The 25,692-nt window shown below is 35.6% G+C and overlaps 1 protein-coding gene across 1 annotated transcript in view; it reads right to left on the bottom strand.

Annotated features, from left to right (window-relative positions):
- Positions 1-25,692, bottom strand: part of TENM2 (teneurin transmembrane protein 2) — a 1,512,848-nt gene that overhangs the window by 1,282,125 nt on the left and 205,031 nt on the right. The window contains exons 5-7 of the mRNA XM_049109164.1: positions 13,623-13,772; positions 12,552-12,730; positions 3,739-3,938 (exon numbers count right to left, since the gene is read on the bottom strand). The gene's annotated coding sequence lies outside the window, so the exon portion shown is untranslated. The remainder of the gene's footprint in view (positions 1-3,738; positions 3,939-12,551; positions 12,731-13,622; positions 13,773-25,692) is intronic.

Genomic DNA, 25,692 nt, shown 5'->3' on the forward strand with positions numbered 1-25,692 from the left:
TTCCTAGAATGAATCATATCTTTGTTTTCCTTTATCCTGTGTTAAATATCACTGAGAGAATTACAGGACCAATTGCTCCAGTAATCAAGTTTTACAGATAAGGAAATGGAGGTCCAGAAACACTCACCTTGTCTACATTCATAAGGCTAGCTAGGACCAAAGAGAACCCATACGTGTATCCCTAGATTTCCACTGCTAAGCTAAGTTAGTGGCAAAGTAGCAGATAACAATGAATAGCTGTTGGAAGAACAAACAGATATTATTTCCATGCTGTGTTGTATTCGTCTGTAAGATTCTGACGTGGTGAGCAGCCTGGGTGGCTCAGTGGTTTAGTGCCTACCTGCAGCCCAGGGCGTGATCCTGGGGACCCTGGATCAAGTCCCATGTTGGGCTCCCTTCCTCTGCCTCTCTTCTCTCTCTCTCTCTGTCTCTCTCTCTGTGTCTCTCATGAATAAATAAACAAACTCTTTAAAAAAAATTCTGACATGAATCTTCCTTGTGTGCTATGGGGGAAAAGGCAAAGCAATTGTGTTCAATAATAATAATGGTAAAGTTAGCTTTGTAAAAAAAAAAAAAACCCTAATAAATTCTAAAATGGCATCTTTAAATAGTAAGAGATATAACTGATGAAATGAATCTGTTAAAATATCTCTGACCACCTTTACTTTGGTGACTTTGTTTACAAAGTGGTAAGAACGAAACTATGTCAATGAATGAAAAATAAAACCCACATTTCTTGGGAAGGAGGCATCCGTCTTTTTCTATTTGTAAATGCTGACGAGCAGAGTTTAAGGAGGGCTAATGTCACTCATTCATCTTAATTAAAGACTTAATTGCTCGTGTATCCTGATTTAGTTAACTGAACCTGGTAGCATGGGAAGCCCTTCCCTCTATGTATTTTATTGACCAGTATAATGACATCATCAGTAAGTCTCAGGATTTATTCATGCTTCAGCCTATCCTCATAATGTTAATAGCCTTGTACATGATAAAACTTTCAAGAGGAATGGAGTCCTTGTGCCTGGCACAGAATACAGAAAGGACAGTGGCTGCTAAATGTCTCGCTTCAGCTGTCATTGAAGGATTCTTTCAAAGTCTAGGGTCATGAAAATAGTAAAAAGTAATTTTAAATGCTAGTTTTCAGAACATGTTTACATGTGGAATCATGCAGTGGTTTTTACAATTGCACATTAAATATTTGAAAGTTAACAATATTCATTCAATATTACCAAACCATAAGCAAGTAAGCGGGTATTACAGGGAAAAGGAGATTCTGTTGGCAAAGAATATTTTTAAAACATACAGGCTCACATATACTCAGAAAAAAAAAAAAAAACTGAGACCACACATAATTTCCCATGAATGGGGTGAGGGGATTCCTAAAAACAAGACTTTTCAACCTTTAAAATATAATTTCCCTCAAAATTTTCTACCATTTTCCCAGAAATAATGTGTTTAGATGAACTAAAAAGCTATAGCCCAATACATGACTAATTTTAGACTCACACCCTTTGCTAATACATTTTTTAAAAAATGGAAAAAGGCAAAAATCAAAGAACAGCAGGGAAAAAGTACTATCTTGAGGGCATACAGAGGCAAAAACATGGAAATGATGTTCAGAGTTAATGGGCCTTTTTGTGTCTCTTCTCACATGCAGCTATAAGCAGTCCTAGTTAAAGTTAATTAAAGTTAGCGCCTTGCTTCTACAAACAAAACTAGTTCAAGACTCATTCCCCGTTTTTGAGCTACTGATTACATATTAAATGCCATGTTATGGCCAAAGTAAGTACACTGTCATTATATTAAGAAAGAAAAAAATATAAATACAGAAGGTTAGAGGTAGAAGTATTACATGTTTCTACATAAATTTATTTATGAATGATATATATACATATATGTGTATATGTGTGTGTATACACACACACAGTGTAATGTTCTTTTATAAGCTGAGACATCATGATAGTCTTAGGTTAATCACTTACTTCATCTGTTTCAGTTTGCACATCTGTAAAATGGTGACAATTACAGTACTTCTCCCATGGAGTTATGTGAGTGTGAATGAGTTAATATATACCATACTTAGAACACTGCTTGGCATGTGGTAGTAGGAATCATACAGGTGTAAACCATAATTATTATTCTTATGACTAAATCTGCCCTTTTAAGATAATAATTCATAGAGTCTCTTTAATATAGAATTTTACTTTTAGTCTTAGAAATGTCATTTTTCCATTTTTTCTTAAACTTTATACATGTATACACATAAGAAAAAATAATTTTGTGTGATTATATATAGCAGCATATATGTACACAGTGGCAGCATCACGTTGTAGTTAAGATTGAAGACTTGTAAAGTGAAGCAAATGTTGGCTCATATCCACTTTCTAACTCTTTGTAGCTTTTTGAACTTGGGAGAGTAGCCTAACAACTCTAAATTTTGGGTTTCTTTTCTATCAAATGAGGATAAAAATAAGATACTCCTATAGTCATTGGGAAGATTATGCAATCAATGGTTGTAAAAGTTTAAATTAGTATCTGACATATAATAAAGTCATGATAGAATTTCTACTTTTCTCCTTTTAATTGTGAGAAGGATTATGAGGTATAAGAAGGAGAAAAAAAGCAAGAAAAGCCTATTATTGAATATTAATAGTTGTTAACTCAGGGGGTGAGATAATGAGTCTTTTTCTTTTTTTTTTTTTTTTTTTTTCTTTCTTGGTTTTCTGCATTGCTCATTTTTCACAGTGAGCATGGTGGAGATAAGGTATGAAAGTGTGCTAGAAACTAAGAGTCAGAGTTCAGAGGAAGGAAACTCTATTTCCAGCAGTGGGTGATTAAATGAAAATTATTAGACAAGTAGGAATTCTCTAGGTGGAAATGGAGGGAGATTATTAAACATAAAGGGGACTGGGCCAACTCTTCAAAGCAGAAGCACAATCTGTAATAGGGAAAAATGAACAAGCCTAATGTGATGATCTTAAATATCTGTGGAAGAATAAAAGCAGAGGTTGAAGATTAGGTAAGAGATTAACAAACTTGAGATTTATTCTGTAGTTAGTAAATAGTCATCTAAGTAGGTATGAAATTGGACTGTGGAGTCCCAAATTAAACAGTCCTTATTTTTTAAAGTAGCATGTAAGGCAAAATTAGCCATGAAAATCATCTAAATCTCTCAGTATCTGTAACATGGGGGAGATGCACCACATGTGACAGTTATGTATACAACCATAAAGAATAAATTCCTAAAAAAAAAAAAGAATAAATTCCTTACCAGACAAAATTTTTAGAACTATAGTTAAACTAAGGAAAGAACAATTATAGGTAGACTAAAGTTGATGTGTAGGTGTCTGCAGGCTTCCAAAATATTTCACCTTTAGAAGAAATGTTTAATGAGTCTCTAGTAGTAAACGGAAGGGGCAAATATTATGTTTCTGTACACGTGCTGGTTTGATGCCATTCTATGCTAATATTAAGCATCATTTTAATAATATTTATAATTTTGAAAACTACAACATAACATCAATAGCATTTTTATACATGCTAATAGATTTGTTTGTGATTTTGATCATTAGACCAGATACTTATCTGTAAACATTTACCAGGGGTTATTGTTTTTGTTTTTTAAAAAAAGCACTAAAGCAAGCAGAATATCAAATGCCTAAAGAAGAAATCAAGGGGATTAAAATACAAGGTCAGAGAGACTGAATGATAGAATCAAGGATGACTTAAGGAACTCACTGAAGTCAAGCGACCATTGGCACACATTAGCAAATGGAGGATTGCTTTGGTAGGTGGGTGACCAGAAAGCACAGACGTGTTTTGACTTGTGGAAGTTGAGGTGAGAGGATACATCAAATTTCAGTCAGCTAGTAGAACAGCAACTCTCATGAGGGAGGTCAGGCCAGATGAGAAAGGTTTTGGATATAGATGGAGTTGACCTGGAAGGCAAATACTTTCAGAGTCAGAATTGAATTCTCTACACAAAACCTTGACTTAGGAGAATGGGACTCTTACTTGTATGTACTCTTCACTAGCTAATTTTAACTGAAGTTCCTGAGGATGCCATCTGCAGAGGACTCCACTGAGAACTAAGAAAATGTGACTTATCTTCATCATTAAAAACTCTATGAGGTTACATAACCTCCTGCTTCATTAGATTTCTTATATTGGCTCTTAAGGTGCCTTTATTCTAAAGGATTTACTCAGACTTCCCTCAATTATAACTTTCCTATTTTTTTATGATATAATCCAGAAATATTTAACCATTTTTTAAGGTGTTTTTTTTTTTTTCTTCCTAAGCCAAAATTTACTTGATACTTATAGCTTTCAAATTTTCTCTACATCGCCATGTATTTTTTCTCCCATCAGGACAAGTATGTATTCAAATTATAATTATAAAATAATGAATACTTGATGGAAGAAGGCAAATGTTCTCAAACTGGAGATGAAAGAAAGGTCATGGCTACTTTTGGAAATAATCTCACATTTAAAAAAAAAAGATTAGAAATGTTGACATTTCATATAAAATAATAATAATGATGGCTATAAGTTATCAAGCACCTACACTTTAGCCCCTGAATTAAAGCATTTGAAAATGGTATCACGTTGAATCTTCTAACTATCCATAGAGCAGATACAATTACCCCAGTATTAAGAATAAAGAGATACTAGAGGCTGAGAAAAAGTAATCTTGCTCAAGGCCGCATACGGAAAGGAGGTGAAAGCAGGATCCAAACTCAAATCTGTTACTCCAAAGCTCAACTCTGTTCTCTACAGAGAATGCTGCCCCAACTTTATCAATTCTTTTCAACGCACTTAAACGCAAACTATAAAATATTTCTTGGATGCAGGTGTTGTACTTTTTATTTTCAAAATATTAATCAAAACTTAAAATAACTCAATATGAAGTAATAACTCAGGAAAATATTTGTTGTGGGTTGCCAAGACCAATTGAACACGTGAATAACAGTAAGTTTTTACAAAACTAAATCTTATTTTTAGATACACTTTCTTTTAAGATTGAATTACTTTTTTAAAATAAATATAACTCTGGACAAGCCTAGTATAAGAATGGAACCTCTTCCAATACTATCCACTTACTAATAAACATGTGCAGAGAGCGGAACAGAGTAGAGGACTTATAATTCTTTGACCGTACCTAGTAGCAGATATTTCTGATATCATCATGCGAAAAATTGAAGAATAAAACCTCCCAACAAGCTGATGTAGGAAAACAGGACAAACTAAAAGATAGGTGGAGAACAGGCCATGAAGAACTTTAACAACACAGAACCACGGAGACAAGAAGGAAAATAAAAATGACTGAGAGAAAATGTTCAAGAGACTTCAGAGCCAAAAAATAAAGATGTTAATCTCATGATAAACATAACATGTTGAGGGAGTAAAAGCAAGCAAAATCTCATTCCGCCGAACTGAAGTGATTCAGTGGGGAGAAATAAATTTTTAAAAGAGTCAAAAGGAAAGAGACCAGAGAAATAAAGTGAAAGACAATCCAATACAAAAATAAATGACAAAGCAGGCAGAAAAATATTGTATTGACGAAAGAGATTGATTCTCCACATCAGAATGACAGAACCTAAGGAAGGAACAGAGGGCTTCTTATTTCCAAACAAAAATGGTTGGGGAAGAGGGAAGCAATTAATAATAATAATTTTTTAAAAATGAAAAGTGAAAACTATCAAGAATTCAGAGCAATTCTGTGATAGTGAGGGAAAATCACCATTAGGACTGAAGTTAAGCAGAAATGCAGAAAGAGTTAACATGAGAATATCAAAATAAAAGCCAACTTTACAATCAACAAATATAGGACTTTAGTACATTCACATATATTTGTGACGGAAGGCAATCGGTAACTTGTAAAAACTTTTCCAAAAGGATAGAGATATTCTTATTAGGATCATCATTAGTTTTGCTAAACTTAATTCTGAGTGATGTTGAGAAAGTTCAAACTCACATTTAGTGGACTGGGAGCCAAATCTCAAGTCAGCTTTTATAGTTGTCAAGCTGGCCCAGATCATCTAGCTCCAGTTTTCCTTTCTATTAAATAGGCAAAAGCATCAGCCCGGTCTACCTCACAGCATTATGAAAAGAATTTGCAGCTCTTTCTGAATTGTTGTACCTACTTCTTGCCTTAAAAGGGCAGTCTGGTAAATTGGAAACGTGTTTTTGGAATGAGACAAATCTCAAACAGAATCCAGACTCTAGTAGTCATCATCTGGGTGACCTAGAAGAATTAAGTAACATCTCTGATCTTCAGTTTCTTCATCCATAAAATGTGAATAACAGTAAACATTTCACAAAAGTGATGTGTGGAATAAATGAGCTAATGATCTGCAACATGGCAGGCATTTTCAAAAAGGATTCCCTTTTCCTTGACATCATTGTTACCATCACCATTCTTACTCTGTTGCTAAAGTTGACATATTGATAACTTTTTTTTAATGATAATACCATATTTTTTACAGTGATAATACCATATTCATATTCCAAGCTGTGAACTTTCCTATGGACTCCAGATGACTTGGATGCCCAATCACCAGACTAATTTCTCAGGTAAGATATTTAATAAACATCTCAAATTTAACACGTCCAAAACTTAGCTCCAAACCCTTCTCCTAAAACATGCTGTCTTACAATAAACTAGCTATCCATTGTTGGTTCCTCCGTCTTTCCAGTTTTTCAGACCAAAACCCCAAGGGTCACCCTTGTCTTGTATTTTTCACTCACATTCCATATCTATACTGTCATATTTACCTTCAAAATATATATATCCATAATCACACTACTCACCACCTTTGTTGCCACCCATCCTCAGTTTAAGTCATATGTGATTATGCTTCATTGAATTATTTTAATACTTTCTAAAAATTCTCTTTGCTTTAATTCTTGACCTCTTTCAGTCAACACAACATTGCTGTTCTCAACACAGCAATCTGTGATCATCCTAGGAAGAGGTAAATCAGGTCACATCAAACCCATTTTTCAAATATGCCTTTCTCTTCCCATCTCACTCAAAATAAATTGCCTAGAAGGGCCTGCAAGTTTTCACCCTCCTCTACCCACTACCTGTCTGACCTGATACTGAGCTATTCTCCCTTCTTTTCCTTCTTCTCTAGCCATACTGGCTTCCTTGCTGCAGGCAGATATATCAGGCTCATCTCTGCCCCACACCAACAAACTCTTTGAACTGTTTTCTTTGCCTGGAACATTCTTCCTTCTGACCTGACTTCATGTCTCCCTCCTTTGCCTCCTTAGATCTTGGTTCAAATGCCACTTTCTCTGGAAAGACATCCCTGACCACTTCCTCTCTAGTCTGCTACCCTGTTTTATTATTTCTCACCATGCCTTTCTCCATTTCACATTCTATATATTTTATATAATTTTTGTGCTTATCTGTGTCCCTCTACACCAGAATATCAGCTCTTTGAGGACAGAGAGTGTTGTTTATTTTTGTTAACTACTTCCTGGAGCTTAAATTTGAGGGTAGAGGAAGGGAAGTCTGTGACTAGGGATACCTGTCTCCAATTCTGATGGGGAAAGAAAGGCTTCCTAGAAGTCATTGTATTGGCAAGTCACTGAATCCCTTGGAATTTTAGTTTCCTTATCTGGAAACTGGACTTAACCATTCTACCCCTAAGGAGGAAAACAAATGAGATCAGGGATGTAACACACCTGCCAAAGGAACTGACATCTTAAAGGCACACCAAATGTGTTCAGCTCCATTGCCATCCTCTCTAAAATGCTCTGATTTTATATCTGCATTTTGTTCTATTCCTGCTATTTTCTACCTCTTCATTTTTGTGTTAAATATTGAAGCCAGTAAACAGAATTCAGTATAGATTACTGTAGGCCCAAATGAACAATCAGATTTTGTAGAATCTGTTGAAGAATCACTGCTTGTATATTTGTCCTAATCATCTGCTTACTGAAAAGCAACCAGAATTAATGCAACATGCTAAAGTAGTTAACAATTTGGGTGTCTCAAATGATGTTATTAAAAGGATGTTAGCAGGACTCTCACATTGCTTTAAAACTCTTGATTGTGGTGGGCTCTAACAGGCCCCTTCTGAGAAACTCTTAGTAGAGACCAGTAGCCATCTAATTTTTGGAATTGTTATTACTTTTGCACTCAGATGATATCCAAGTTCAGGAAGACCAGCTGAAGTATGGTTACTGACGATACTGGGACTATTAATTGGATAATTTTTCCTCTGCCCTACATATATTCTTATAAAAGATTAGGACTAAGCTATCGGTGCTGCCTGATAAAATGAGCATTTGTACACACATAATGTTTAGAAAATAGCAGACACACAGAGACTCACATTTATAGCAGACAGAACACACATACATGCTACAACGAAGATCTATCTATGTATCAATCATATATTACCTATTACCTGTCATAACTGGATAATGGTAGATAGTTACATTAATATATATGTGATAATGCTTTGATCAAGCTATTTTATGCTAGCTTATGTATATATATAAATACAAACTTAAGTGCTCTCTATTACTCATATAGCATATATTGGTTGTTTATGACAAGAATGTACATACACCTTTAGTTATTCTATGAACATGTACCTAGAAGTTTGCATTATAAAAGGCTTAAAAGCATAACATCACACTATTTCTCATGGAAAATTTTCTGAGGAAAAAATAATGAAAGCATAAGTTAGGATTTCCTCCAAACACTTCCCTACTGGCCATCTTCTCCTTCGACACTGACCTTTACCCTTAAGGAGACAACATGGGACTGTTACTGTTTCTTGAAAAAGCATTAAATTAACTTCACTCTTACCTGAAAACGAGTTGAGTGCTTCTAAGAATTTCCAAAAAATTGAGAAAATAAGAAAGAGTAGGAAACAATCTCTTTAAGGAGATCAATCAACTAAAACTATATAGACTAAAATTCACACCGGTTCAGATTAAACACCATAAGAAATATACATGATTATGAAGAATAGGAAGTGAAAATACAGGCAAAATTCAGTGAGGCATCTTCTCAAACACTGATGCAATTTAATTAAGGAAAATTTTCATTTACTTGTACTCATGTATGTGTTTAAATGCCCTGTGAACTAAAGCATTACATTAAGACCCCAAATTTAATTTTTGGAAGTTCTAGACAGGATAGCACTGTAATGTTAGAATCAAATATAGGACTTCTTGAAATTGATGAAAGAAAGAAAAATAGAACCCTAGACCTTCCTTGAGCTGAAACAGATGGTATCCACTCAAAAGATCTCAAAGGGAAAAATTAGACTTTCTCTTCACATGTTTGACATATGACAAAAAACACTGAATGAAATTGTACAAAATAATTATCACTCAAGGCCTGCTTTAACTTCTAGAGGTATGGACTATGTTGTTAATACCTCATTTTTAAATTAGTGAGGCTAATTTTTAAGAATTTTATTTTTTTCATAATAGTTGAATTGATATTTTAAGGGTCATAGTCTTTTGCAAAAAATATTAATGTAGAAAAGAAAATCCACTAAGGTAAGGAAACGAACAAAACAGAATCTTACGCTTGGGGACAAGAATAATTTATTTGTGGATGTGGGACAATGAGTTATTTGGTCTTTCTTCACAAATGAGATAACTGTCATATCCCATCATATCCCACTACCATGAATTATATATAACAACATTTGGTGAAATATGAAATTCTAAAAATACACTGAAAGGCTGGAGTCATCTTAATGGTTTATTATGATAGGTGTTCCTGGGTTTGAAATATCTTCTTTCATAGAAGACAAATGGGGGCGACATTATTTTAGAAAGTCCACATCTTTTAAAAAGATGGATTAAAAGCTCTTTGAGACAGCTGTGCTGTTTTATTAGCAGAGCAACATTTTCTTCCTAAATAGTCCTTGAGGGCAAGTGCATGAAATAATCAAGGGATGCTTTGGGCCCCATTCAAAATTAAAGCTCAAGGAAATGTTGCATAGGAGAAGATGGCAGGATAATCACTTTTGCTGTGAATACAAACATGTGAATAAGGACAATAAAGGAAATCAGACTTAAAGTGCTGATGTTATACTTTCACATTCAGAAGACCTATCCTTTCTGTAGCACTGCTTCATTGTGGTTAACACCTGGGCTTTGAAATCAGAGTAAAGTATATTTGAGCACCTTCTCTGTTCTGAAATGTCACATGACCTTGGTCAAGTTGATCAAACTCTTAAAGTATCTTTATCATCCTCTGTGAAACCAGAACAGTCTTTTATACCTCTCTTGGTGGTAAGGATTAAATGAGATAATACAGGTAATGGGCTTATCACAGTGTGCTTTGGAGAGGTGAACAGACCTTCTATTTTGGAAACAATATGGCTTAGTAGGTAAGCCTATGAGCTCTGATGTTAGATACTCAAGGCTACTCTCTCACTTCCTTTGTAACTGTTGACAGATTGATTCCATCTCTGAGAACAACAGTTGACTCATCTAAAAAGCACAGATGATATACGTACCCACCTGTAAAACTGTGAAGGTTAATCACAAAATGTAAGGTGCTTAGTACAGGGCTTGGCACATAATTATAACACCAGCTAACAGTGACAGGCTCAAATGCAACCTTAAATAACAACACAGTTAATAGACACATGATATAATATTCACAACTTCCAAGTTTTTTTTTCCTTCTATTTTAAAGGTCTTTCGGTTTTGTTCCTTGTCTATTTTCATATCTCTGAAGCGCCTCAGGGGAAAAATCCTAAATATATAACAGATACACAAGGGCAGTGTGGAACATGGGCACCGCACCTGTCATCATGTCACTCATAATCATTTTTCTCTGCTCAAATGTGCACACCTGGGGAAGGTTGAAAACTCAGTCTCCTACATTATCCCCCATTTACAGTTGGGTAGGGAACATCTGGCCAATTAATTTTCAGTAGTCTAGGAGGCTGGATCACCAATTACAGCATTCAAGGGTTCTTGTTTTTATTACCTTCCTATCATCAGCACACACTGGACTTGGGTAGCTGCTTGCTATGAGAGCTTATATTGCTAGCTAACATTCCAGAGAAGGATACAAGCAGGGAGCCACAAATCACACAAGGCAAAACTGTAATTGGATATAATGTTCACTTCAGATTTTTCTTACAAATATACAAAATGCCTATATATAAGCCCACTTAGCCAAGTTATGAATCTAACTACTTTGCCAAAAATAGTAATGCATTTCCATTTGGATTGACCATGAGGTCAGGCAATAGTTTTCAACGCATCCTCACATAGTCTGTTTCCTAATAAAGAAAAAAAAAAAAACACTTATCTTCCTCGACTTATGATGGGATTACATCACCATAAACCCAGAGTAAGGTGAAAATGTCCTAGGTCAAAAATGCATTTAATACACCTAGCCTGCCACAGATCGTAGCTTAGCCTAGCCTCCCTTAAACGTGCTCAGAACACTTGCACTGGACTATAGTTGGGCAAAAATCATCTAACCCAAGGCCTATTTAAAAATAAAGCATCGTCCGTCTTATGTAATTTATTAAATACTGTACTGAAGGTAATAAACACAATGTTTGGGTACAAAATTTTTGTTAAGTGTATTAGTTCACCCTTGCAATGATGTGGCTGATGGGAGCTGTAGCTTTCTGCCACTGTCCAGCATCATGATAAAGTACTTTATGCATATTACCAATCCAGGGCACTATCAAAATTCAAAGTACACTTTCTACTAAATGTATATTACTTTCATGCCATGGTAGAGTTAAAGAAGTCAGAGATCAGTCTGTATAGTCTTTAGAATAAATTTCAAAAGTCCCCAAAATTTATCCTGAAGAGAATAATGAACTATCCCTTCCTATCATGAATGAATAATTATTTTCTAATTTAATAATATTCACTAAAAATCTTAGTTTGAGTCTCTCATTAAAGCATAAAGTTAGGGGTAGGAGATGTGTTCGTAGTCAGCTTCTCTTCTAGGACTCTGTGTTCTTTGTAATTCTCTCTCTCTCTCTTTTTTTTTTTTTTTGGAGTTCTTTGTAATTATCATTTGTCCAATAAATACAAGTCTCTAACAGTTCTATGATGAACTCAGCAGGGTCCAGTATATTACTTAAGTTTTGTTTTGTTTTTAAGGATAATATCAAGTAACCTGAAAAGGCATTTTAAAGGGTGAAAGCCTAGCCATTTTTTTAGTTGCTGACTGCAGGGAACCAAAGGAAATTTTCTTCCTCTGGAAGGCAGACTTCCACTCTGACTAATGGAGAACATGCATTTTAACAATATCTGATATGGCACAGAGTTTCAACATGCCTGTTCAACACGTATTATCACCATGAAGCAAGCAGGGGATACTGGTCCCGGAATACTGGAAAAAAACTGGTTAATTACCATTTTGTAACAATATGTCTACATATACATGTATAGATTATATGTTACATGTGTATTTATTCATATACATAAAGTTTTGGAGTAGACCAAAAACTGTATCAGCATCTAGAATTTTTTACTTGATGAACTATTTGTCTCTCACTACAGATAATGTGGGTAGAACTAAAGTATCTCACCTCCCCTGTCAGTGGGTGGGCATACAAAGTCAAGTTCCAAGGATCATTTTTTCTTTCCTGAGTCACTCTTCTGGCAGGTCCTTGAAGAGACTCTCCACTAGTTTCTGCTACCTAAATTTCAGAGCTCCTCTAGTTTCTGTCCTTTTGTGAGGCTTGATGGTTGAGCCATCCATTTGATTCTGTGAAAAAGCCAATATGCTTTCAATTTGTTCATTTTGTCTCCTTACATTAGTCAGTATTGGTACTCTCTGTTGTGTACAACCAATGGTCTCTGATTCGTGATGTATACATCTTCCCACTTCCTACAACTTCCCACTTTAGAAAATTGGACACAGGGGATCCCTGGGTGGCTCAGCGGTTTAGCAGCTGCCTTCAGCCCAGGGCATGATCCTGGAGTCCCAGGATCGAGTCCTGCATCGGGATCCCTGCAAGGAGCCTGCTCCTCCCTCTGCCTGTGTCTCTGCTCCTCTCTCTCTCTCAATCTCTCTGGGTGTGTCTCTCGTGAATAAATAAATAAAATCTTAAAAAAAAAGATAATTGGACACAGAATATGTGTCCTCTCTTGCCCCTATAAATAGCAAGAGTACTTTGAATTTAACTTTTAAAACATCTTCATGTTCAATTACATTAATTAAATACTCCTTTAAGAGTAATGAAAGTGACTTAAATATGTATTTTGTTTTATTTTTTACTTTCCTGCAGATTAAAAACTCAAAATAACTTCATTGATTTTGAAACATTAATCTTTTCTTAGCACATGGACAGAACCTGACTAAATGCAAATAGGTTCGTTTCCGTATTTGGACATCAGTAGCAATATTTTTCCAAGTTTTAAATCATCCACATAGCATGTTAAATTATAGTGCCTCTCTTTCTTCTCTGACAGATTCCAACCTTTTGATTCTCTGCCTTCTTTCTTTGCTACAGTAAATTGATCCTTTAAAACATCCAAGGTGCAAATGAATTAATGGTCTTCTATTGTGAGTGAGAGTGATTGGAGTCCCTCCTCCCTCCTTCTCTACATTGAGGTCCTTTCCCCTTCTGAGAAACCCACATATCAATTAAACTCACCTGCTAATTAAAAGCTTGTTTGGAAAAATCCTTGCTAGTTAGAAGCAAAAGAAAGTGTAAAGGTGTCTAAAAATAGAGGCTTTGAATGTCAATTACTTCCTTCCTCCTCGGTTCCTGGTTCCTTGGGTTGAATTGAACGCTGATAAAGAGCTAGGAAAGGGAAAAAGAAGAAAAAAAAATAGTATCTTTTTCACCTATATTTCCCTGGGAGTATATCATTGGTTTAGTAACTTCAGCTCTTTGTCAGCAACATCTAGATACACAGTTTTTATTCATGAGAGGGAAACACCATTTCTCACTCCTTCTTATATAGCCACACTGATTTCCTGTATAAAGGCAGTAGAAACCCCAGTTCTTACACACTGACTGTCAACAATCTAAGCCAGAGCTTTTGTGAGCCGAAATATGAGAGGAATGAAAGTGAATGCGGAAATGATGCCCTGTTCTCTTTCTTAATGACACATGCCTGCTCTTAGATCCTCAACCACTATTCACTCCTGTCTGCTTTTCCTGAGAAATGGGTCCTAAGGGCAGATTTATACCAATGCTAGATTGTCTTTTCTTTCTTTTCTACTCAGACTTAAAAGCTATATTGCTCTAAAGTAACATGCTAAGTATCAAACTATACAAAATAAAAGAAAATTATAAAAATAGAACTCAGGAGACTGAGAAAGTCACAGTATGAACAAAGCCTTTTTTTTTTTAATGTACCAGACAATGAGAACAAATTAAATTATGATCTGCCTCAGAAAATGACAGCTAATTTATCCATTTATTCCTTTACTTAATAGATTTGTGTTAAAAGTCCACTGTTTGGTAGTCACTGGGCTAGGGGGTGGGAATTAGAGATGTAATTAAAATCTAGTCCCAGCCCTCGGGGAGTTTATAGTCTAGGAAAATAAAGTGGGAGTAAATAGAGATTACAATAGCATATGATAAAGCTGGCAGTAGGAGAAACCCAAGCAGCTAACCCAGATGTGGAAGGCCAAACAAAGACTTTCAGAAATGGTCAAGTTAAGCTATGTCCCAAAGGTTGAAAATAAATTACACAGGAAGGAGAATGAGAAGAAAGACAGACATCCCAATGTTGTTGAATGGGCATCATCAAAGAGAATAGGACACGACTGGGGGACTGTCCATAGGTCACAGAGAGTAAAGGGAAAGCCCAGAGAAAGACCAAAATAAAATGGCATTTTAAAGTGCCTTCTTTAACGATCAGAAAATTGTGAGGTTTTTGTAATAGGATGTAGAGATGGAACTAGGAAAGACAAAGGTTCTCCATTTCATAACTTCCGTTATGATGTGTGAAAACAAACTATGCTTAGGTAGCTATGAAAAAACTTATTTACGAAAAAAGTAGGGAGTTAACTGACTTCGCACAACTTAAGTCCAAAAGAGATATATAGATTTAAATTCACAAGATTAAGGTAGACTGCATTGCACAGAATGAGGATAATATAGTGACTAATATAGCAAAGCACCGTAAAAAAGACAAAGCCTTCTTGGAAAGAAAAAAGTGATTTCCCAATATGTTTATGTTCAAAAATAGGACACAGCTATGAAAAAAGAGAAGGTACATTCACACAATGGAATACTATATCAACAAGATGAAAGCTAATGTGATAATCTTCAGTTCAATGAAGGATATTGAGTACCTACTATGTGTTAAGCATTTTAATGTTCTAGATCAGTCATAATTGATGAATAATGCAGTAAAGTCCTGAAACTTAAAAGACTAGCAAGGAAGACGTTATTAAAAAGAACGGTCAATAAGTACTCAGTGTTATGAGTACTCAGTGTTCCTTCTGTTCTGTTACCTAGAATATAAGGCAAGAAACTTTTCTTATTCACAAGTATGGTAACCTCCAGAAAAGAATGTGGCCCTGTGAATGTTTATTTTAGCACAGAAAACAAAACAACCTTAGATAAATCATACAGCCCAAAATTAAACCTCCAAACTGTAAATCACCCTACTATGATTTCTTACTGTAATAGAATAAAATCTCAATTCTTACTGAGGCCCACTTCATCTCATTATTTATCTGACATTTTCCATACTAAAGGCACACTGGCTTTACTTTTTGTTCCTCAAACATACCAGATGTGTTTTCATTTTAGGGCTTTTGCCCCTTTTTCTCAGCCTGGAATGCTATTCCCCCGGATCTTTTCATGACTCACTCTTACAAACTTCTCAGACTGAATGTCATATATTCAATGAGGACTTCACTGATCACCTTTATAAAATAGCGACATTCTTCCATCAGTATTATTTTATTATATCATCCTGCCTTATTGTCTCCACAGCAGTTCTTATTTGAGATTTTCTTATTGTTTGTATTTCCTCCCATGCTCCACAACTAGACTGTTAGTCCACAAAGAGAAGGAAATTATATTGCTTATCATTAAAGGAGTGCCTTGATATAGCAAGTACTCAGTAAATATTTGTTTACTACATAAATGAACAAATTATCCAATGAGTCTCTCATTTATGTTTAGGGAACTGTAAACTACTACTTCTCCAACCTTTAGCATCATATATTATTATGGTGAGCAATACATTATGAGTGACTACAAACCTCTGTGTGATTCATATGAGAAGATTTTAGTCAGTTGTTCATTTCCATGGAAAAGGTACAATTTAAAGTAGGAAGAGAACATAGGGTAGCAGTTAAAAATACAGGTGTTGGAGCAAGAAGTCCCTAGATTCATAACTCACACTCTTACTATATGTGAGTTCTTGGGCCAATTTACACGCATTTGTGAATCACAGTTTCCTCATCTAAAAGATAGAGATAGTAATTCTTAACTTCCCTGGAGTCCTAAGGCCCAATAAGATAATGAATGTGTTTAACATCATGTATGAGTCATGGTGAAAGCTCAGGAAATGTTAGCTCTTATTATTAGCCTCATTATTTTTAGGAAAAAATTAAAAAGCGAGTGATGTATTGCAAAAAGTGTGAAATTAACCCTTAAATAAAGACATTTTAAATTGAATTTTGAAATAAAGATATTCGAAAATACAGGATTTTCGTTATATTTACCCTGTGTAATGTTTCTTTAATTTTTAAAGCAATCACTTACCTGCTCATGTCTCAGCTTTTATATTTGCCCACACTGCACAGTGATTTGTCAAAGTTGCTTTTGTGCAAGAGTAAAATCAGACTTCATTTTATTTTTCATCTTATGAGCAGAGGTTATAATAGTCCCCTCTCATATCTTAAGTCTCTGTTAGAAGGCTCCCAATATGTTCCACAGCTATTTATGATGAGTTTAAGTAATTTTTGCTGATGTAATCATTCTCTTTATTTAGCAAATCTAAGGTTCACCCAGGTTGCACACCAGTGTGCTAACTTGTACTTAGTAGGGAAAGGCTACTCTACACCTTCAAAAAGCAATCAGTGAGGTAGATTTAGTTCTACAACTTGCATATAATATTTTCACCCTAATTCCCATTGTTTTTTCATTAGTCTGGTACAGTCCTAAAATGCCCACATCAGGATATATGCATCATTTAACAACAGAATGCAAAACTTCTTTTGTCCCTCAGTAGGTTAATATTTTATTCTCTTTGAAAAAAACAGAATCCACCTTTTCTTCTATAGAGTAAAAATATTTCCATTTTTGCAGAAATCTGTAATGTTTTTCCACCCTTGAAGCCTGTATATGGAAAACCAACCAGAGCAGGGTTTTGTTGTTATTGTTGTTGTGTTAGATTTGTATGTTATACATTTTTTTAAATCCACAATCAGCTGGAGTTCTAGAGATCTGAATTATGTGCTAACTACTCTGGTTAATTAGAGTGCTATTTAATTTTTGTAATTCAGCCTGAGCCTGAATAGTGCAAAATCCATTTGACCTGTGTCTTACAGTTATCCATTTGCCACAAGTCTCAGACCTTTTTAATGATGAACTGCTCTGACTGGTAATCACCTTTGGGCCTCCTGTTCTTTCTCTTTACAAATTAAAAGGAAGCCTGAAAAAACATCCTGGTGCGAGGTGCACAGGCAATACGGTGAGGTTACGAGAGTAGAAAACTAACAGCACTTCTGAATACTGATGACTAAAAAATGTAGTGAAACCATCTCCAATCTTCCTCCACTATTTGACAGAGAAGCACATTGAGCTAAGGAGAGATTAGCAAGAAACAAGCTGGAGAAGTAGATGTGAGTCACTACCCTATATGGGATGTGTTTATGAGGGACAGGAGGCTAGATGATCAGACTGCAGTTTTAAAAGATTCTAAGAATAGAGTTAATTAGAAGGAGTGGCTATTAAAAAGACACAAATTATAAGCTAGCTTCTTGTATTCCAAGCAAGAAAGGATAGTGACTTGGACAAAGAATGGTGGTATTAGAGGGGCACCAGAGTGGTGCAGTTGGTTAAGTATCATACTCTTGGTTTCAGCTCAGGTCATGATCTCAGGGTCCTGAGATTGAGCCTGTGTCTAGCTCCTTGTTCAGTGTGGAGTCTGCTTAAGATTCTCTTCTCCCTCTACCCCTCCCTCCTTGCTCTCACTCTCTCTCAAATAAACAATTAAAATCTTAAAAAAAAAAAAAGAATGGTGGTATTAGAGACTTATTCATTTAAACACTACGGTGCAGCTCCTATTGTTAGACCCTATTTATTTATTTATTTATTTATTTATTTATTTATTTAAAATATTTTTATTTATTTATTGAGAGATACAGAGAGAGAGAGAAAGAGAGGCAGAGACACAGGCAGAGGGAGAAGCAGGCTCCACATAGGGAGCCCGACATGGGACTCGATCCCGGGTCTCCAGGATCAGGCCCTGGGCTGAAGGTGGCACTAAACCGTTGAGCCACCCAGGCTGCCCAGGCCCTATTTTAGATGTTGGCAAAAACATTTTAAAACAAATGAGAAGTTTGCTGCTCTAGTTAAAGCTTACTTTCTAGTTGGAGGTAGCTGAGAGGAAGAATGAATAAATATAGGCAAAAGAAGTCAGGTTACCAAGAGGTAATGTGATTCAGGGGGAGTTAGAGGAGATTTCAGATTGAGAGATTAGAAAAGAAGTATTCTCTGAAGAGAGACCATCAAAAAAGCATTGACTGATTTTTTTTTTTTTTAAGTAGCCATGAAATGTAATAAGCAGAAATAAGCTTGATATGTTCAAGGGAATGAAAGTTGCTATGTCTGGAGCAGAATGGGAGAGAGGAAAATAAGAGCTGATGACCTCAGAGAAACAGGACTTTTTAAGTTGAGGTTGGGTTAAGATGTTAAGTAAAGTCTTTTATAAAAGAAACTAGCATGATTGAAGTTAGATTTTTAACAGATCACTCTGACTCCTGAGTAGGTTATGGACTGTAGAGGTAAAAAAAAAAAAAATAGCTAGATCAGTTCATAAATTTTTACTCTAGCACAAATTACAGTGATGGATCCAAGGTGAGGACAAGTATAGATGGAGAGCAGAGGCAAGATTTGGGAGATTTTGGAGGTAATGCTGATGGCCCCTATTGATGAACTGAATAGGGAGGTTGAACGAAAAAAACAAAAAACAAATCAAAGAAAAGTTCTAGATCTTGGGCTCCAGCAATTAGGTGGATGTGATGCCATTTATGAGGTGGAGAATCTCAGAGGAGAACAAGTTCAAAGAGGATGTTAGTCTACTACAATATCCATGGGGCTTGTCAGATTAGAATTTATCGGCATGAAGTTTGTTATAAGTTCAAGAAAAGGGAGATATTAAGAAATATGTAGTGTTTTAAAGCATGAAATTAGATGAATGAATGTATATAGGGTCAAGGGTCAAGGTTGGAACCTTATGGTCAAGCAGAGTAGCAGGCATCTGGAAGAATGAGAAGGAAAATCCATGGGGTTGGAGGAAAACCAGAGTGTGTCATGAGAGCCAAGAGAAGAAAGTTGTTCAAGAAGCAGAGAGGTGGTCCAATGTGAGAAATTCTGCTAAGGTACCTTCAGATGAGGTAAGAGGGAGAAAAGTGGGTGAGTTCTAAGATTTATGTTCAAGGAATATTCAATCATAGAACTTGATTTAATGTGGACCCAGATCAAGAGTGGACCATTGCCCTTCCCCATATCACTCCCATCTCCTTCCTATTTCCTTGCCTCCCTTACTTATACTTTTGGTCTATAATCTCACAAAAACAATTGACAAAGAGTAACCATTCCATTTTGCTATCCTTTCCATGCCTCTACTTTTTATCTTATATTTCTTATTTATGTCTACTTTTTTTACTTTTCCACATCGTTGCCAGAGCTAACTTCCTAAAACACAGGTTGGATTCTCTCTTCAAAAATCTTCAGCAGCCCTCCCTTATCTGAAATTAAATTAAAAATTCTACCTTCAAACCTTGGCTTTAATGTATCTGACCTATCAAATGGTCTCTAATTATCCCTGCAGAACTATCCTTTCTTCTACTCTTTCCATAGCATACTGTTTGTACCTATACGTAGAACTTCTTAAATTTGACCTTGGGGTGTTTATATTTCTGTTTTCCCCATTATACTGAAAATATCTTAAAAGGAATTACTGAAAATTTGGATTGAAGCAACAACAACAACAAAACAACAGTAGCAGAAGCACCAACTCAAAAATAATCATATTTGAGTGTTTACTATGTGCCAGGCACACTAGTATTTAAAATGGATCACTTTATTTAATATTTCCTCACTTTGTGGGCAAGTACTAGTAGTATTCTCATGTCACAGATGAGTAACCTGAGGCAGAGAAAGATAAGTGACATGTCTAATATCAAATGACTATCATATATAGAGCATATGCACGTTGAGTAGGATTTGATGTTTATCTTCTCTCCAAGTATATGGGATCCTCCCCAGATAGAAATGATCACTAAACTGAGAACCAAAAGGCCTCATTTCAGAAAGACAAGAGTTATTTAACTTCATTACCATACATTTCTGGTTAAGGGATTCTTTAGCTTCCAAATCAATCAAAAGCTATACCTGTAGTCTATATTCTAGAGAGTGTGCGTGTGGACAGGGGGTGGGTGGGTGTCTTCGATTTGTCATGACCCACATAAACATTTAATTGAGGTCTGCTTAAGAGGATGGTTCATTTAATTACTAGAATCCAACCTACATGTTACACAGGGCATGGTGAATGAGGCTAAAGCTGGCAGCTTGAAAATGGGGTACAAAATAAAAGCAGCCACCAGACCACCGAGTAACCAGAGAAAGAATTTAGGGAACACTTGCCTTAAGGAACCTTTAACACAGCATAGTATGAAATGCTGCTGGGTTTGGCCAATTTCCTATTGCTCAATGAAAAGAGATTTCATTTCTAATTATGGGTAAGCTATTTTTGTCATATTCTCCTACAGGGTCACTACTTCCAATACAGAATTTATTAATCTGGGAAACATTTTGAAAAATAGTTGAGATTAAGACTGATGGGTGCTATTTTAAATTATACTCCAAAGAGAGATGCTGAAATAAGCAAGTTAGTGCATCCTTCGGTAAGTTGACAGGTGGTGGTGAATTGTAGCAAGGGGAATTTAGCTCCAGGCCAAAATTAAGTCCAATAAAGCATAGCTTTATAATCATTTCTATGGCTGCAAAACCTGGTTCTGTTAGCACAAGAATATTTAGTTTCTAGAGAAATTTTGTTTGAATGCCTCTAAATTAGGATACCATTCAAGGAAGAGCTGTAATAGCATGTCTGTTTCTATAAAAACATTTAGACTTGTATTTCCCTTTCCTTGGTCTGGGTGTTCATCACCTCATACTTAAGTTACAATAGTCTTTTAACTAACCTCTTTGATAATCATTCCTACATCTATCCCATCTGCAAGCTTTGACCAATTGATCCTTTCTAAAACATCACTTGTACCCTGTCACTCATTATCCTCTATTGCTTAAGAATCTACAAAGTCTCCTTGCTGTCCACTGAGTAAATCCCATATAATTCAATGGGGAATTCAACTGTCCCCATCCTATATATTCAATCTGAAAGTAAATCCCCTCAGTCCTACTGATTCCAAACTCCCCCTTATCACATAGACAGACATAGATTTTCCTTGTACTTATTCTTTCTCAATCCATACATTTTGTTTTTCAATGTCTAGCACAAAATCACTTCTTTAATGAACTTCTTACAGGTAGCTCCCTACTCCTTTATTTAGCTATTAATTCAACACCTGTTTTCAATGCAGCACAGAATACATGTTTCTAACAACCTTAACTAATTGCCTTACAATTGCACTCGATTTTTTTCATGTACATGTATTGGCTTCTCAATTAAATAAAAAATTCCATGAGGGAACACATGGATTTTCATTGCTGTCGTTGTCATGTTGTTTGTTGTCACATGATTCCCTACATCCTAACACAGTGTTAGGCAAGCAGACTGGGCCTAATAAGTATGTGTTAGAGGAAGTGAAACATTTTCTACATGGCAGAGTGCAAAGTGCACCAGATTAAGAAGGTGTAAAACAGGTCTGGTCTTCACTCTAGGTAGTAGTATAGTAGTGTGTAGTGTTGAGCAAATCACTTAACTTCTCTAAGACTCACTTTATAAATTTGCAAGCTAGGGGTAATAACAGTATTTTCCTTGCCTATTACAAAAGCATAATGTGAAGAAGGAATTAAATAATATATGTAAAAGTGTTTTTTTTTTCCAAAAAAGGTATTTCCATATTTTAACATATTTCTATATACAGTGTGGAAACCTATCTTCCTCGATCATGGAGATATTTTTAAAATTAATTTTTATTTGGCTGATGTAGTAAGCAAGTGAAAAAAATAATGGAAAACAATATGAAAAGTGAATTATAGTATGACCAAACAAAAGACTATATGGAATGGTTCAAGGTAGTTTTATTCATAATAGCTCAAAGCTTAAAATAAACCAAACATCTATCAACAGGTTAATCATAAGCAACTTGTACCATCCTCATCCAATGAAGAACTACTTAGGAGTAAAACAAGAATGAGTCAGAAGGAATGAATCACAAAAGTATTATGCCAAGCAGAAGAAGCCAGACCACCCCACCCCACCCCCCCAAAAAAAAATACATGTTGTATGCTTCCATTTAGATAAAGTTCCAGAAAAGATTAATTCAACTATAGTATCAGATGAGCAGATTGGTGGTTACCTGATACCAAAGGTGGGAACAGGATTGGGATGGGACATGAGGACTTTTTTGAATTGATTGAAATGTTCTATACCTTGATTGTCGTAGTGATACCATGAGCATATATACTTGTCAAAAGTCATGATATATGTCTTAAATGGGTACATTTTATTGTACATGAATTTTACCCTAATTAAAAATTTTAAAAAGTGCATTTCAAATTGATGTGTGACTTCACTGTTGTTCCTACAGAGAAAAAGAGATTGACATGAGTACTAAGTAGGCTCCATGTCCAATGTGGAGCCCAATGCAGGGCTTGCACTCTGACCCTGAGATCAAGACCTGAGCTGAGATTAAGAATCAGACACAACCAACTGAGCCACCCGGGTACCCTGATTGACATGAGTATCAAGTGTAAACTTATTTTACAAATGAGAGAAAGAATGAATTACTTCCTGTTTCAAGTAGCCTTGAGGATTTTCGCCAATAGGTCACTACTTTGGCAGCAAAGAAAGCGCAATGCAATGGAATTTGTTCACAGGCCTTTGAGATCTTAATACATCTGCCAAGATTAGATGAATTATTTTTTTCTTATTGATGAACTAAAATTCCCCTTTTTCAGGGTTAAAAGAAGAGTATTATTATCTCATGGGGAAAAAAGGAGTATCTAAGATCAGATTTCAATAGACCACAAAATGACCAGCCCCTACACTGCAGAATTTACATTTCTAGACTCTCAAAAAATCAGCAAAAGCTGATAACTGTACAGCTTCTGTACTCTCCAATTATCTCCTTTCAGAGCCAGAACACACAAACAGTTTTTTGCATTTAATTAAGTATTGCAATTCCAGATTATCTTTGATTAATGAAGAGCAATACAGCGTATAGCTAGAATTATGTGATTATTTCACAATTGATCTTTAATTATTCCATCTGATAATAATTTCACTAATTTTTCATAATGTTCTCATCTAGCTTCTTATAAATGAGCTATAACAATTAATAATTTTCATTAATTTTCCTTGAAAATGATGTGAAGTTTTAGATAGAACTCTTAACCTTCAAAAACTGTTTTTAAATTTTTAATTAAAGGATGAGCTGAACTATCGTATGGAAAAACTGCATGATCTCTTCATATATAGCAAGTCAAGTAAACACTCAAACATTGCTTCTTTTTGTTAAGTTTGGAAGTTGGTACTTGGATGATTGGTAATAAATCATCTGTTTTTTATTCTCCTTATAATTTTGGTAACTTGGATTTCAGTGTCAGACACATGTTGGCTTTATGCCAATTTGACCCTTCATGTATGACTTGGGCCAATTTATTTAACCTCTCTAAACTACCGTAGCAGACCATCATGTGGGAAGTTAGAGCTTTCATTGGGAATGAGGTGGTGTTTTAAGACATGGGATTGGGTGAGGCCACCTAGGGTGAGTGTGTAGAGGGAAGGAGCAAGGTCAGAACATTTAGGCACTCCACTCCCAGTCAAACAGAGCAGGAAAATAAGAAGGTCCAGACTATGGGGTTGGAGGAAAAACCAAAGAATGTCATGAGAGACAAAGAAGGTAGAAGGCTTAAGGGGGGACCTGGGTGGCTCAATCGGTTAAGTGTCTGCCTTCAGCTCAGGTCATGATCCCGGGTCCTGGGATTGAGCCTTGGTCTCCCTGCTCAGCGAGAAGCCGGCTTCTTCCTCACCCTTTGCCATTTCCCCCACTTGTGCTCTCTAGGTTCTCTCTATCTCTCTGTCAAATAAATAAATAAAATCTTAAAAGAAGAAGGAGGAGGAGGAGAGGGGGAGGAGGAAGAGGAAGAGGAAGAGGCTCAAGAATAAGCCTACAATGTACTAAATACTTCTAACATTCATTATTCCATTTAACCTTAACACAGCCCTTTGAAGTACACTGTCAACCACATTTTTAAAAATGAGGACAAGAAATCATACCAAGGTCATCCAGCAAATGAGGGCAGAGCTAAGACCTTAATCTAAAGCTATCTGATTCAGAAGCCATTGTCATAAACACCGTGTTAATCAAATCATGTGTTCATAGCCTTCATCCTTGTGCCTGATTCATAGTATGTACTCATTGAATGGAGACTTTCTATTCACTGTTATAAACACATAAGCTTTCCCACTGCCATTTCTTGCTATATAAATTGAGACAACATGCATGACTTTGATATGGCTTAGGCAGGAGACAAAAAGTGACCTGGAGACCATGTGATTAAATAATCTGATCTAGCGATTGAGATTTTTGGAGGCTGTTTGAACTGCTGGAACTCATGAAAGGAGACAGTAGGACTAATGAACGTTGATGGACCCATACCTTTGTGCTGAGAATTTCATCCTAATTATATTTTGAGGATATGACTTCCAATTTGTTGGAAAACATATTGCCATTAATTAATATTTAGAAATCCATGCATTGCTTTCAAACACATGTAAAGTAAAATATTTAAAGTAAAAATATTTGCCATTTGTTAAGAATGTCCATTGTGCTAGGCATTGTGCTGAATATTCATTGCACATTCCTCAACATTGTGAGATAAGCATTAACCCCATTTTCTATATGAGAAAATTGAAATTTCAGGAGTTTGAGTAACTTTGCTGATGGTCATGGCAACTTGGAAATGGCAAAACCAGGACTGAAACTCTGAAACTTATGTCCAAAACTGATTGTTTGGTTAAGAAGCAGAAGACTGGCTTAATGGGCATTGAAAGTTCTTATAGATAAATGAATTTTCCCAAGTAGTTAATATAACACTTCAGGAAACCAAATTTTAAACTTGTTAATTGTTAAGGAGTAGAACTCTTCCCAAAATTTTTGTATGTCTTTCTGCAATCTTTAGTAGAGAACAGTAGATAAGGGTTTACATTTTCTTGATAGCATAAAGCATTCATTATAATCATTAGTCATAGTACCATGTCACAGGTGTGAGACTCAGCAGGTTGTAGAGTTAAATGAATTATACCTCTATAGTAAGAATTTATTTTCTTCAAAAG

Source organism: Canis lupus, chromosome 4 (assembly GCF_003254725.2).
Source record: "Canis lupus dingo isolate Sandy chromosome 4, ASM325472v2, whole genome shotgun sequence".
Lineage (NCBI taxonomy): Eukaryota > Metazoa > Chordata > Mammalia > Carnivora > Canidae > Canis > Canis lupus.